Source organism: Miscanthus floridulus, chromosome 1 (genome assembly GCF_019320115.1).
Source record: "Miscanthus floridulus cultivar M001 chromosome 1, ASM1932011v1, whole genome shotgun sequence".
NCBI classification, from domain to species: domain Eukaryota; kingdom Viridiplantae; phylum Streptophyta; class Magnoliopsida; order Poales; family Poaceae; genus Miscanthus; species Miscanthus floridulus.
In genome coordinates this window covers 100,908,333-100,924,438 of record NC_089580.1, presented here as the reverse complement: position 1 = coordinate 100,924,438, position 16,106 = coordinate 100,908,333, and the positions used below count along the sequence as shown (strand labels likewise).

Below are 16,106 nucleotides of genomic sequence, written 5' to 3'. Positions count from 1 at the left end.
ATCTTGATCATGGGTATATGACAAGAATCTCAACAAGGGTCACAACAATTTGACAAAGCTCAATGTGAAAACAAGCAGCATATGACTAAAGATTTTGTATCTATATCTGTGTCATATGGCCATGGTTGGAAATGCTATCATTGAGGAACTTTTCATTTTTAGCATTTTGAAAATAAAACTCTGGATGTCAAGTTTCTCTTAGAACAAAGTCATAGCAAATTCTATTCGTACCATATCATAACTCACAACTACTTAGAAAGGATCATGCGTTTGCAACCCATAAGTTTCAAGTTTTAGGATGAGACATCTTTGGCCAACAAACTTAAATCTTGGGGGATACTAAGTTATAAACTAGGCACATATGAATTATAAAACAAAGTAACTATTCATCAATTCAACAAGGAGAAACTAAACATTCTTACTACACATATGTGGAGTGGAATAAATATTATTTATTTATTTATTATTATTATTCAAGTAAAATAACAAAATTAATGCAAGATAGAAATGTGGAATGCTAGTTACCTCTATGCGGGTCCTCCCCCAAGCTAGCCTAAGGCCTACAGTCCTTTGGCTGCTTTTATTAATAAGAGGCAAACTTTTGAGAAAAAAATATTTTATTATTATTATTTTATTTAATTTTTTATATCTATATAAATATTTTTTTATTTTATTTGTTTACCTAACTTTTTATCTTTTAACAAAACTCAAACAATGCTAAAGGTAAAGTTGTAGTTAATTTCTAGCCTTGATTCATGTCCTTTGTAGATTTGCTTCCATTGTTTATGAAAATAATTACTCATAGTTCATTAACCAAGATTAAACACGATGTCTAATTTTGATTAAAGAAGGACATTTTAACCTAAGCACCATGTTTAATTTAAAGAGCCTTCGGATGTACCACATGTGCCCTTGTGAATACACCCAAACCAGAGCAAAAGACATAAACAAGGTAAGCATGAATTTGTAAATTTTCATGGAGTCAAAAATGAGTTAATGGAGTTGGTGAACAATTAATTCCTTTTATTTTAGCTTTCTTTTTATATATATGCAAGGTAACGAAAAGTGGTGACAGTGCAAGATACACGTTACCTTGAGGGGGTCCTCCCCCAAGCTAGCTCAAAGCCTGAGATCTAGGGTTGTACCCCTGTGCTTCTTTTTTGGCTTCTCCTGCATGATTAGGATATGGTAGATCATGAGTGGACTTACCATCCCTCGTGATTACCACATTCACATTTTCAACTAAAATCTTTGGGTTGCCCCAAGATATTTTCAAAATCATATGAAGGAATTGTAGCGGCTATTTGAGCTAGTTGGACTTCAAACATTTTATTAAGGCTTAATTGACTTGTGAAAGAAGATGTTAAGCCTTCTATGTTTGAATTAATGTTTTCCAAAATTTTATTGTTAGAGGCAAGATTTTTAATTTATTTGAGCTTGACCTAACACAAGATCTATCAAGGAAGGTTGATTCAAAATGTAATTGGATTTGAAGTTTGAATTACCTTCTTTGAATGGTGGACGTGATTGGTTGTTCCACATGTTATTACGTCCTTGTGGACAAAACCCATTGTTGATGTAGGTGTTGTCCTCATAGGTCTTAGGGCAATTGTTCCCCTAATGTCCACTTTCACCATAGACCTTGCATGTCATATGTAAGTCCATGGCCTTGACAGTGCCGTAAATTGCCTCCTTCTCATGGGCACGCTCATTAAGCTTTTTTATTAGGAGGTCCATTTTAGTGGCTAGCATATTTGTCTCCTGCATGGTATGCATGCCTTTTTGTTTTTCATATTGGAGCCTCTCATCACCCCACCATTGATTGGACACCATTTTCTCAATGAGAGTCGTAGCTCCATTGATGGTGAGTGAGAGGAAGGCTCCTCTAGCTATGGCATCGATGTGATCCCTTGATATGGGTGTTAACCCATCATAGAAGTTCTAGAGCATGAGCCAATTTTCTATCCTGTAATGTGGGCATGCTTGGATGTATTCTTGTAGCATCTCCCATGCCTCAGGAAAGATTCCAATGAATTCTGTTGGAAATTTGAAATTCTTCCCCTCAGGGCATTGTTTTGCCCATGGGGAAGAATTTCACGAGGAACACCATGGATCATTTAGCCCATGTGCTGACAACTTCCTTGTCCTTGTGAAACCACTACTTTGCCTTCCCCATGAGGAAGAAGGGAAATAGACAGAGCCTAATATTCTTTGGTGTGACATCATGATGATAATGTCGCACAGCTCGGGGAGGTGTTGAAGATGTGTGTTCGTGTCCTTGCTAGGAAAACCATAGAAAGGTTTTGCCAGCACGATCATGATTAGCCCAGTCCTGAGTTTAAAGTTTCCACTGCCTATGTTAACAGTGGGCCCAACGAGCATGATGCGCTTCTTGGCAATCCACATACACATTCCTCCTTAGATACAAACAAAGCTCTTGAGCCAACCATCTATATTTTCTTCATTGCCATGGCACTCCTTCTCCAACTCCTCTAGCGGCAATAGTGGCATTAGGAGAAGGCCTTCAAGATTGGGTACAACCGGCATCTAGATGCAGCGAGGGTTGCTCGATCTAGGTGCTAGTGGAAGTTTTACGATTAAGGCAGTTTGCTTATTTGGGCAAGCCAAGGGGTACTCAATGCACTTTGGTATCCCTAGTTTGCCCTGCACATTTCTTGTGCTGATTCACCATCCTGGCACCCTAGCGATCCTCCTTCCTCTAGAGCAGCAACGATGATAGGGGCACTTCTCTTCCATGCCCTCCTCGCCACCATGAGATGTGAGCACCACCATATCCTAATCGACAAGGAAGTTACTACACAAGAAAGGTGGACAAAAAATTGTTTCCTTCATTCTTTTCCTATTGCTAAACTTACATGTTGACAATTAGTCATCCTATGTAGGAATGCACATGCTCATGACCATGAGAGGTGGAGATGCTCCTCTTGCTCTCTCACTCTCAACTGTGAGAGGTGTAGCAGGGAAGGTAAAACACCTCACTGAGATGCTCCTCTTCTTACTCTCTCTCTCGATTGTGAGAGGTGTAGATGCTAGTGGAAGTTTTGCGAGGTGATGCCTCATCCTTAGCTTGCACTGCTTATCTCTAGACTCGACTATGGGATGTACTTGTAGTCGATAGGTTTTTGTTATTGTACACACAGTAGTCTTCGATAGGTCTTTGTTATTGTACAACTAGAATGTAACTGAAGTAATCAATGAAATTACTGTGATGATTGTTACTGTGTCATTTATATATAGTTTTTGCCTTAAAAATAATTAATAACTAAATGGTTGTGATGCTTGTTACTCCATTTTTAAGTGTTGTAGTATTTGCCTTGGCTACACAGACATGAGCTAAATCACCTCACTGAGATGTGCTAGGGTGGGAGTATTTGGCTTGGTTTATTTGCAAATTGTCATTATTGCAGCTCCCGTCGCCGTTTCATATGGTGATTAAGCATTAGTATTAGATCACAATGTGTAGGGAATCAAATGGTCCACATCATGTAGCAAAACCATCCAATTTATAAGAGCACAAGTGAATAGTAGCCTGCAAGCTGTCGCACTATCTTACTTGAGCCCATATAAACCTGATAGTTCGTCAAGTACCATGAAGGTTCTCAATTCAACCAACATACAACCAAGATCGTACATGATTCAACATACATGTCACACATTACATAAAGTTCACAAATATAGTTCATCCATCAGAGTACGAATTAAAGTTATTACAAACCACGTTCATGTAATATAGTAGTGGAAGCAAATAAAGTTTGAAACCAACATCTACAACATTGTTTAAATATAGTGCCAGCTCATGATCACACTTCCACAAAAGCATAAGAGAGGGATTAATAAGAGATGCCTACCTAGGGTTTACTCCACGTCCACGACAAGACAGAAGCAGTTCTTGCAATAGCCATGATAAACTATACCATCTGCAATAATGGGAATAAAACCCTGAGTATGAGAAGGTACTCAGCTAGACTACCCATCATAAACCTAAAATAAAGTGACTTCATGGATTATCTAAGGCTTTACAAGTGGAGCTAGCTTAACAACATTTTGCATAAAAAGCCACTAATTTAGTTATACATTTTATAATTCGGTCATCAAGTTAATTATTGCTATTCATCTCTAGATTAGCAACTAACCTGTGCTAAACATGTGGTATATCATTCAGTAGCATAACAACAGTAACCATAGCCTGTATAATAATTCCATGTTCATCATAACCATCATTCCATAATATAGTTACTACTAATGTTGGTACTAGCCAAGTTTCTCACTGTCCGGGAGAGACTATGATTCGAATCGATTTCAACCAGCTGGGAATTTATTCCTAACACAAACCCAGGCAGACTAGACCTTTGGTCACCTTTGGTAAAACTTAGGTCCACATTTCATGAGTTCACCCAGCACCGCACAATCAGGGACAACCAGCTGCTAGGATGTTTAGGCCCAGCCTACCCATGGGCCCACGTCTGGCTCCCCGCACATCCTTACTATCCATCCAGAGTGCGCACTTTTACAAAACAGGGCCTGGCCTAAGTTGAGCTACTTGGCTTCGTGGTCAGAATGAGTTATCCAGGCCAGCTAAGTGAGAGGCATGCGTTCAATCTTATTAGAAGCACCCAACAATGGTACGGTCCATAATCGGCATAGATAGATTCACATGAGTCAACCAACACATAGACTCCACCCGGCCTCCATTTACATTACCCCATGGTTCTTTTCCATGATAGCAAATATAGCCAACCTGTGCTTCGGTATCCACCTCTATCTCGCAGGTGACAAGAAATTACCTGACTTCTATTAGTCTAAGCATGGCAAAGCATGTATTCAATCCTAGGACCTACATAGGGTTAAAGGTGTATATGTCTAGACAAGGTAGTTCTATGCATCGAGTGGTTTAAATTCAGCTCTTATCACCTAATGCACCAAACATAAAAGGACTCAAGTGAAGTTTTGTAAAACATAGGAGACTTAGAATGCTCTAGGGCTTGCCTTTGAGGAAAGAGGTTGGCCTAGTGATTTGGGCACTTAGGGAGGCACCTCAAGAGTTTGCTCCTCTCCTTCAGGAGCTATGGCCTAAGATGTCTCCTATTGTTCCTCCTCATCTTCTTCGTTGAAGTCCAAAAGAGTTATCCCCTCTATGACAATCCTCTATGCATGATCATGGAATAAGGTATTGTGGATGCATATATGATGACATGTATGATATGGTGGGGTATGATGAAATGCCTTCTCATAAGTGTTCTCAGCAGCATTGCATTAAGGTGATAACAAGTTACATTTTCTTTTACTGAGTAGGTGCATATCTCTTCTCTAGTAACTAAACAAATTCTCATCTAAGCAATTTTCTGGACTGCAAGACAACAACCACTTGTTTTGACCATAACTAGAGTTATACACATCTAAATAATATGGTTGTGGACTTTGTCGAAATCTTATGAAATTTCCTACAACTTTCTTTTAATCATCTTAATGTGATTCAATAGTTATCTAGGTCAAAAAATTCAATCTTTTAGATCTATCCAAAGAGCAAGCAATTCTGACAGTGGACTTCTAATAGCTATAATTCTTAAACCATCAGGTCTATGAATTTGAAAATTTAACTCAAGGTAGATAAGAAAATTATCTACAACTTTGTTATTAACATGTTTTACATAAAAGACCATTATCATCAAGACATTATCACCACAACAGAAACTACACATACAGTCATCAAGTTGAATTATAAAGCAATAATTAACTAGTTGCGTATAAACAAATACTTCTAATCCTTACTAACAGTATCAATAGATTATATGCATCACACACACCACATAAAAGATTATGGTTAAGCCTAACTAATTTATTTATATTCATTTATTAATTTCCTTAGATAATAAGGTGATTTATAGAATAAATATTTCCATTGCTCAATGAATTCATGTGAAAATTACAGTATGCTACACATGACCCTAATAGTCTACTTACAAATTTCATGCCATTTGGATAGGTATAGCCACCTCTACAAAAATGACAAGTTACATATGCTTATTTTAGCAAAAATAGTATAGCATAGTGAAAAGTGTCAAGCAATAGATTTAATATTTTTCTTACATTCCTCCTAGCATGAGAATACTGTGTAAAAATTTGTATGATCATATGTTTTGTATTTTTACCCCAATTAATTTCACTAAAATCTAGCAATTAATTAAGATTAAATAGGAAGATCATATTTCAAGTATACTTACTGTAGGTTTAATATTTTCCTAGCTATAGCATGTCAACACAAGACTAGCAAAATTGGAATCACAATTTTATCACCTTCCTAGCTTAAGTTATGTAATTTACAAGATAGAAACTATTTTAAAAGCACTTATATTGCTGAATATAATTCTCCCAAAAAATACCCTAAAAGTAGATTTCGTATTTTTATTAAATAGTACACTTCATGATGAATCTAACAAAATTTGGTTCATCCCATTTGGATACTCCTAGCTCCATATATGAATTTTGGAAATTTGTATTCAAATATGCAAAAATAATTCAAAAATAACTAAGCCCTAAATGCTAGGTGCACCCGATGTATACACCTCAGAGGCGCTGACGACTGGGCCCTGCGGGTCAACTAACCCCACACGATAGTGAGACAGAGGTAGGGGCCGGCTTTGACCAGCAAGAACTCATCGACGACGAGGTCACCGGTGACGAGGTCAGTACCATCGTGTTCCCCATCCTATTCCGCACCTACAAGTACCCTAGGTTTACTCAGAGGATAACTGGAGCTAGCTTAGCGGCAAGCGTGGCGGCTCGATGGCGATGCACTGGTGGTGCTTTGGCCATCCCTAGCGACGGCATGGCCAAGCGAGCGTGGCTATGGCATCTACAAACCCTAGCGAAGCTCTACGGCGTGGATTAGGTCAGGGTGGAGCGGTGGCGAAGCTTGGCCACGTGCATGGTAGCACGACTGCATGGGCACAATGGTGTCACGGTGGCGTTCTACTCTGATGAGGCCGGCATTGGCCTTAGGCTCTTGCCTTGAGTTAGACGACTCGGTGGAGCACGGCCACAGCGAGCGCAAGCTCGTTGATGCTCCAGCAAGGGCACGATAACGACGAACTTGAACTACAGCTATACCTAGGCTTAAACAGTGATGCTAGAGGGTCGGCAAGGTGGAGTGAGGCATGGCAGGAGCTATGTGTGTGAGCTATCGAAGAATGGCGCGGTGGCGGTGGCGTGCGAGCTCAGCGAAGCTCGACGGCGATGGTGTGGTGCGCGGCAACTTTGCTCTAGCGCGGCAAGAGAGAGAAGTGAGGTAGAGGAGCAGTGAATGTAGGGGAGCGAGTGAGGGTAGCGGTGTCATGCATTTTTGTGGCCCACATTGGCCTTACCAGTGGGGTCGGCGCTGGCGTACGGCCACCACGTGGCACACGCGGCCTGCGCCAGTCAGCCACAGGCGCACGCGCATGGCACCGATTCAGACTCCGTTGAACCCGACTGACAACGTGACTTCGTGAATCCATAACTCCTAATCATGTGGCGATTTTTTGAAAACTTAATCAAATTTGTAGAGCTAAGTGAGTAATACAAAAATGCTTTAAGGAGTTTAACCTAATTCCCAACAGTTTTCAAACTACAAAGCTCCAAAGTAGAGTACTTTGAAACTGTAGTCAGCACATGACTTAGCAAAATTTTCTAAGTTTCAAAATAGCATTTTGTTGATTTTTGTGAGCCCTATTTGACTAAGTTAGACACTGATTCAGCGCATGACCCTTAAATAAAGTTTGTTACCCTTGATGTGAACTATAACTTTTATTTAGGTCACACAGCCATGCAAACAATCTAAGGTACTATTCAACTTTGGTCAAACTAGCATCATGAAAATGACATTTCAAAGTACATCAACACTTAGAAGCAAAATTGGTCCATATCAAGAATACAAAAGTTGTTCCATTCACCATTCTAGATGTGTCTAAGGTATATTGGTGCCCTTACAACCATTTCATACAATGGTCATACATGATTGCAAGCATAAGAATATATATAAAATCAACATTTCATGTGATAAGGTATAAGAATGAGATGAAATTTCATATGCTCATGTTCATGAATGCTTGGATGATGCTTGTGCTCATGAAATGCAGGTGCCAAGTGCAAATCTTAACATTGGGGTGTTACAGCCCCTCCCCCTTATAGGAATCTTGTCCCAAGATTTGAAAGACCTACCATTCCTCATAAAAGGCAGCATAAACCTCAAGTAAATAATCCTCCCATTCCCATGTGGCATCTTATTCACTGTGGTTATTCCACACCACCTTGTAGAACTTAATGACCTTGCTTCAGTGTTACTCTTTCCATTTCTTCTAGCACTCAGATTGGTTTCTCTTCACAAGTTAAATCCGATTGGAGCTTAATGTTGGTGGGTGCAATGGCTTCCTTAGGTATGTGAAGACACCTTTTCAACTGAGAAACATGGAAGACATCAAATATCACACTCATCTCAGGAGGAAGTTGTAACTTGTAGGCATCCTCTCCCTTCTATTCAATAATCTAGTATAGGCCTACATACCTAGGTGCAAGCTTCCTTGTTACTCCAAATCTCTACACTCCCTTCATGGTTGACACTTTTAAGTACACATAGTGTCCCACTTCAAATATTAGTGGTCTTCTTCTTTTATCAGCATAACTCTTTTGTCTAGACTAAGTTGCTTTCATATGTTGTTGGATAATGCGTACCTGCTCTTCAGCTTTGGCGACAAAGTCAATGACATAATATCTTCTTTCTCTAGGCTTAATCCAATTCAAGGGAATTCTACATTTCCGACCGTACAAGGCCTCAAAAAGAGCCATCTTGATGCTCGCTTGATAACTATTGTTGTAGGAGAACTCGACTAAAGGTAGCCATTTCTCCCATAAACCCTTGGAAGATATTATACAAGCTCTCAACATTTCTTATAAGATTTGATTCACTCGCTCGGTTTGTCTAGAAGTTTGTGGGTGTTATGCTGAACTTCTGATTAGTTTAGGTCCCAAGGCTCGATGCAAGTGTTCCAAAAAATGAGCTATAAACTATGGTCCCTGATCTGAGATTATGGTCCTTAGGTACTCCATGTAGCCTCATGATTTTGGAAACATACAGTTCGGCGTACTTCCTAGCTAGATATGTTGTGTTAATTGGTATAAAATGTGCTGACTTGGTTAGGCGATTGATAATGACCCATATAGAATCATGACCTTGCTGTGTCATCAGAAGGCTAGTAATAATGTCCATACTTATTTCTTCCCATTTCTAGCCTAGGAGAGATAAAGGTTGTAGTAATCTAGTGGATTTCAAATGAACAGCCTTGACTCTACTATAATTATCACACCTAGCGACATAGACAGCGATTTCTGTAACACCCTAGGTGTTTGTTACCAGTTGAGCTCAACCATGACATGTTAAGTGGTGATGGAGATGTTAGAATCAAACATATGAAAATGAGCCAGCACTTAAACTTGGACCATGCACCATTGCTTACACTGTTGCCCTTTCCAAAAAGTATGCTTGAGTAATGTTGTATGTACTTCTTTCATGTGTCTCACATCAATATCCATCTATATTGATCCTATGAAAAGTTTCAGTGAAGTTTGGAATCAAGAAGTCACATGAAATGACAAGTTATGTCCTTGCTTGAATTGTTTTAGAAAGTGAATGGAATTCTCGATCAGTCAACCAAACCTTGAAACCTTGCCCAAATGACTCTAATTGAACTCTACAACAAAAGTTATGAAGGGTTCATGTTGAGCAAAGGTGGAGAAAATATCCGAAAATAATGGAAACCCTAGATTCTATAGCAAAAAGGGCTTTGCGTTGACCTGAGAAATAAAGTTGACTTTTGGACCAGATATGAGGTTTGACCAAAAATGAAAGTTGAATAAAAGTTTGATTATAACAAACTTTGTTAAAAGACCAAGTCATGATTTGGTTTCGAAATGGATCAAAACAAGGCTCAAAGTCTAATAGAAAAGCTGAAATCAACCCGACAGTGTTTGTAGTCCGGAATTCACCGACATCGACATTGACATCCCACGTTCTCCAAATTTTGCTAAGCAACTTGAGTTGGTCCAGAATATAAAAGTTGAAGGTTATATTATGGAGAAGAGCATACAAAAAGTTGCAATTGAGTTTGATCTGAGTTTTGACCTCCGAAGGCGAGTTCCCGTGACCATTATCAACATGTTGACACTATCATATTGAGGCTTAATTACCCGCTGATCCAAAGCTCTAATGACTTAGTTCCTTAAATAAGAAATGTAGAGCGTCAGGAAAGAAGCAAACTTCATTTTGGGTCCATTGTCAAATTCAGCCAGTAGACATCCCAAAGATGCGTTCCACACCGGCCACTACGTCGCCCGCCAGGTGTTTGCGAAAATGCCCCAAAGGATGCCGCGTGGCCTGTGCGTGGCAGCCATGCGGGAGCTCGCGTCCCACCATTGCCGACGTGTGCCCATGCCTCCATGTGCTCACGTTTCTCCTCTTTCGGATGCAGCAGACCATTGCGGTCACTCTTAAGGATGGCAACGGGTATATACCCGTCGGGTATCACCGGAACGTTCTCTTCCCCGCTACGGATAATTCATCCCGTCCCCATCCCCATTAACTGTCTCGGGTATAGATTCTTGCCCATCCCCGTACCCGTCGGGTATCGGTCGGGTAACAGATACCCGACGGGTACTGCATACTCGATAAACAAGGACACTTGGGGTCGCAGCTTTGCAATCGGAGGCGTTTCTTCTTCACCCGGGTATAAGTGTCGGAGTCTCGGAGATGCCGAGGAGAAGGAACGAGGTTGCGAGGAGGACGAGCAAAGGTGGCAGAGAGACCGAACTAAGGAAGCAAGGGGCACGAGCGCTCGTGAGACAGGCGTGCTTGTACTGCTGGCGGAGATGGTGAGGAAAAATTGAACGAGGGTTCCTAGAACACACAAATTATATATATGACTGTTCAGATTTGGATCAAAATATCTATGTTGAGCTTCTTTGGGCCTAATACTCGCATGACAGCTCAAATAGTCGGGTTCCCCAACGGGTAACGGGGACGGGTAAACAGGGAACGTTCCCGTACCCGCTATACCCGTCGGGTATGGATTCTTGCCCATTTAGATGCCCGTGGGTAAAGATATGATCCCATCCCCGTCCCCTAATGGATCAAATACCCATCGGGTATTGGGTATCGGGTCCCCGTTGCCATCCTTAGTCACTCTCCCACTCCCTCTTGCTCTGCTACTGTGCGTGGCCTCGGTCGCCACGGATGGCCGGCAGAGCTCACTACCACCGCCGCTCCCTTCTCTGTCCTCACAGCCAATCACCGCACAGCATGTACCGTAGAGCCTTAACCGCAGCGCGGCCACGGTCCTCCTTCACAGCCAGCCGACCAAGCCCTAGAGCTCGCCCCCCGCCTGCTCAGTTCGCCGGCGCCGTGGTCACACATGGCTGGACCTTCCCAGGCCAATGCTGGCCAAGCCAAAGCCCTGTGCGAGTGTGCGTAGGCCAGGGCTTGCCGCGGCCTTGCAGCTCGCCACCGGCGCCGTCCTTGCCGGCCGAAACGGCGAGCTCTAGTACATCCTCTACTGCAAATCCACGTCAAGGACTTCGCGCAAGAATTTGAAGAAAGGGAGGGACCTCACTGCATAGTCTGTGACTCAAATGAATAGTGATGTTAAGGACCTTTTTGTAGGAAATTTGCTGAATTTTGGAAATTCATAGTAATTCATAGGAAAATCATAAAATAGCAAATGAGGACTTTTTGGAATCCTTGTGAAATTGTCTATGCAGTAGATCTATAATATGCCATGTTTTAGTTTAAAGTTTTAGCTGCAAAAAATAGATTTGTGCAGTAAGGTTGTAATGCTAGTTGAATTTGTTATTTTCCAAAACTGCAGATCTAGGGCTCCAAATGAAGTGAAATTTTTGTGGCATGCTACTCATGTGATAGTTGATGTTTGGTAAAAATTTCATGAGTATTGGATGAAGTATGAGTGAGTTATTGGTTTATCTCGCTCTCACATGATTTCTTGCAATAGCAAATTGTCGTTTTCACAGTGTTTTCCTAAACGCTAAACGGTAAACAGTCGGTCACTTACCGTTTAGCCATTATTCGGGCAAAACGTCCCATTAAACGGGCAAAATGGCCAATTAAACGGGGTAAACGAGTGATTCAACGGAAACGGCGCACCACCGTGTAGCGTTTACACAGTGTTTAAATGGGCTAAATGACCGTTTAGGCGAACAATGCTTTTTCATAGAGGCAGCTATACTTATGTAAATGGTACGAAATTTGTACAATAGACTACTAAGAGGATATGTGAGCTACTGTAATTTTTGTAGAATTTATTGTGCATTTTTGGTATATGTTCATAAATACACCTTGATGTCTAATAAATTAAGAAATGCTTTAAGAAAATTTATTTAGAGGTGAGCACCATGCTTTTTGGTGTTCTTTAGTCATGTGTGAAATGTTGGTAAAGTTGGTTTTGCCCAATTATGTGTTTGCAACATAAGTTAATAATTATTTTCTTGCCGATGTGGTTTATGGACAGATCTAGGAACTTAGCAAAGTTCTTCATGATAATGTGGTTTGTTGTGAAACTTGTTTATACAAAAGTTGTAGATAATTCATGTATCTAGCTTCTGTTAAAATTTGGTGTCATTTGGCCAAGTAGTTTAAGAGTTACAGCTGTTTAAAGTTGGGTTACAGAATTGATTGCTCTCTGTCTTGTTTAGACTAGTTTCTGTAAATATATAATTTTGACTAACTTAACTTGTGAATCATGCTGTGATGGTTATAGATGAAATATGGAGAATTTCATAAGCTTTCCTGAATGTCTTGTTGCATGGCTATTGGATTTGTATAACTCTAGTTATGATCCAAATATGAAGCTGTTGTTTCCAGTCCAGAAATAGACATATGCTAGTTGTGGTTGTTTACTCCATGTGTTGCTAAGTGTGGCTTATGCCCTTGTTGATGGTCAAGTTATGATACTTGTGACCTTGTTAAACTTGTGTCATGCTTGATGTGCTTGCTCTCTATAGTTAGTTGTGTGATGTTAGTTAAATAGCTATTGGTGTCTATGTCTTGCATAATCTCGTGTTTGTCTTGAATGCTTAGGTGATGCATCTTGTGTTACCATTCATACACATGCATCTTGCATCTCATTTAGGTATGCTAGATGAACCATGTGAAGGATGTGATGTGGAGTTGTCGGTGTTTTGGATCGGTGGGTCCTCAACTGACTAGTGAAAATGTACTGTGTGCCCCTAATCCCGGATGGTGATGCAATAGCAAATTGTCTTTTTCATAGAGGCAGCTATACTTTTGAAAATGGTATGAAATTTGTACAGTAGACTACTGAGAGGATATGTGAGCTACTGTAATTGTTGTAGAATTTATTGTGCATTTTTTGTATATGTTCATAAATACACCTTGATGTCTAAATAAATTAAGAAATACTTTAAGAAAATTTATTTAGAGGTGAGCACCATGCTTTTTGGTGTTCTTTAGTCATGTGTGAAATGTTGGTAAAGTTGGTTTTGCCCAATTATGTGTTTGCAACATAAGTTAATAATTATTTTCTTGCCGATGTGGTTTATGGATAGATCTAGGAACTTAGCAAAGTTCTTCATGATAATGTGCTTTTTTGTGAAACTTGTTTATACAAAAGTTGTAGATAATTAATGTATCTAGCTTTTGTTAAAATTTGGTGACATTTGTCCAAGTAGTTTAAGAGTTACAGCTGTTTAAAGTTGGGTTACAGAATTGATTGCTCTCTGTCTTGTTTAGACTAGTTTCTGTAAATATATAATTTCGACCCACATAACTTGTGAATCATGATGTGATGGTTATAGATGAAATATAGAGAATTTTATAAGCTTTCCTGAATGTATTGTTGCATGGCTATTGGATTTGTATAACTCTAGTTATGATCCAAATATGAAGTTGTTGTTTCTAGTCCAGAAATAGACATATGATAGTTGTGGTTGTTTACTCCATGTGTTGCTAAGTGTGGCTTATGCCCTTGTTGATGGTCAAGTTATGATACTTGTGACCTTGTTAAACTTGTGTCATGCTTGATGTGCTTGCTCTCTATAGTTAGTTGTGTGATGTTAGTTAAATAGCTATTGGTGTCTATGTCTTGCATAATCTTGTGTTTGTCTTGAATGCTTAGGTGATGCATCTTGTGTTACCATTCATCACATTCATACACATGCATCTTGCATCTCATTTAGGTACGCTAGATGAACCACGTGAAGGATGTGATGTGGAGCCAAACTCGAAGATTTGGTTTGGTGGATCTATCCCGAAGATGGAAGGACTAAGCAAGTGCTAGGACTAGAGATGTCACCAAGACGGTGCAAGCTAACTGAACTGACTTGTGTCGGATCCCAGGCAAGCCCTAGAGCATTCTAAGTCTCCCATGTTTTTACAAATATCTTGAGTATCTTTTATTGTTGATGATGCATTAAGTATAGGAATTGGTTGGAACCAATTGTTGCATTATATCCTTACCTTGTCTAGATAAAATCCTATGAATCCTAATTAAGTGTAGGATCGAATGATGCTTAGCTATGCTTAGACTGGTAGAAGTCAGGTGATTTCTTGTCACCTGTGAGACATAGGATGAGCTCTGGTCACGGTTGGCTATATGTGCTATCATGAAAAAGAACCATGTGTTAATAATGAAAAGAGGCCAGACGGGATGATGGTAGTGCAGCAACAAGGCATAGAGGTCTTGGGTGTGAATCTATCCCCGTCTATGTCATTTAAGGACCGATACGTTGTACGTCCTCATGTCATGTTGAACGCAGCCTAACACTTAGCTGGCCGAATAACTCATTCCGACCGCGAAGCCTAGTAGCTCGACTTAGGCCAGGAATGCGAGTAGTGGTGCACATTCTGTAGGTAGTAAGGATGTGTAGAGAGCCATTGGCATAAGTCCAAGGTGGGTTATAGTCCCAAGCAACCTTGACAGAGTGGTTCTCTGAGAATGCCGATCTGTTCGGACTCGCGACTCTTGAATTGTGCCAAAGGTGACTTGATTGTGACCCTGATGGGGGAAGCAAGGGTTTGTGTTACAAATACCCCTCTAGCTGGATAGGAATCAATTCAAATCGTTGTCTCTCCTGGATAGTGAGAACTTGACTGAGCAGTGGCAACATAGATTCACTAAATTTAAAGATATGGTTAAATAATGATGATGATGATGATAATAATGATAATGAGCCATGAAATATCTGATATGGTTATTATTGTTTGCAACTTAATCAAGTGATTGATTAGTATAGGTGCTAATATAGATGGTAGGTAATGACTAAAAGTCACTGCTAGTATAGGTGAATAATGCTAATGATTACTCAAGATTTTATGCAAAAAGGTTGTCCAGCTAGATCCACTGATAAAGCCTTGCATAATCCTTGGTGTCATTTGTTTTGGTTTCCGACAGGGTAAGTCTGGCTGAGTACATTCGAGTACTCAGGGTTTATCCCACCATGTTGCAGGTGAAGTTCTCGGCCTGTTGAAGATGGTGGCTGACCACCGGTGGGCTTGGTGATTCTATAGTTACTTCTCATCTATATGCTTTTGTCTGAGGATGTCACTTATGCTAGAAATGTATTCGGAACCTATATTAAGGTAATCATTTGAAGGCTATGTTGTTTTCACTAAGCGGTTTTGAAACCCAAACTTGTACTATTATTTGTGAACCCATTTGTAATATTATTTCCGTTGCAACCCTACGTATGCGATGTGTATTTGCTTAATCACATGGTCTTGGTTGTGATGTTGATTTACCGAGGTCTTTCAGGGACACTCGGTGGACTATCGGGTTTATATGAGTGAAAGTATGTGTGTGTCAACAGTGTTAGCGGGGACAGCCATACTTGATCTTGTATAAATTGGGCGGTTCTATCATAGCTGGCATCAGAGCAAGATTAAGCATAATACTGTCATGTATGTCATTTTAAAAACAAAGTTTTGGTTTTAAAAAGCCTATTTTAACTAAAACTTTAGCTACAGCCAAATTTATCAAAACTTATTTGCAAAACTATGCTAGCGACATCCTCCTTTATGCCTAGTTAAG

The 16,106-nt window shown here is 40.1% G+C and overlaps 1 non-coding gene across 1 annotated transcript; it reads left to right on the top strand.

Moving 5' to 3' along the window:
* Window positions 1-1,963: 1,963 nt before the first annotated feature.
* Window positions 1,964-2,069, top strand: LOC136511806 (small nucleolar RNA R71). The gene has a single exon (XR_010772859.1). It is a non-coding gene; the product is annotated as a small nucleolar RNA R71 (small nucleolar RNA).
* Window positions 2,070-16,106: the final 14,037 nt, after the last annotated feature.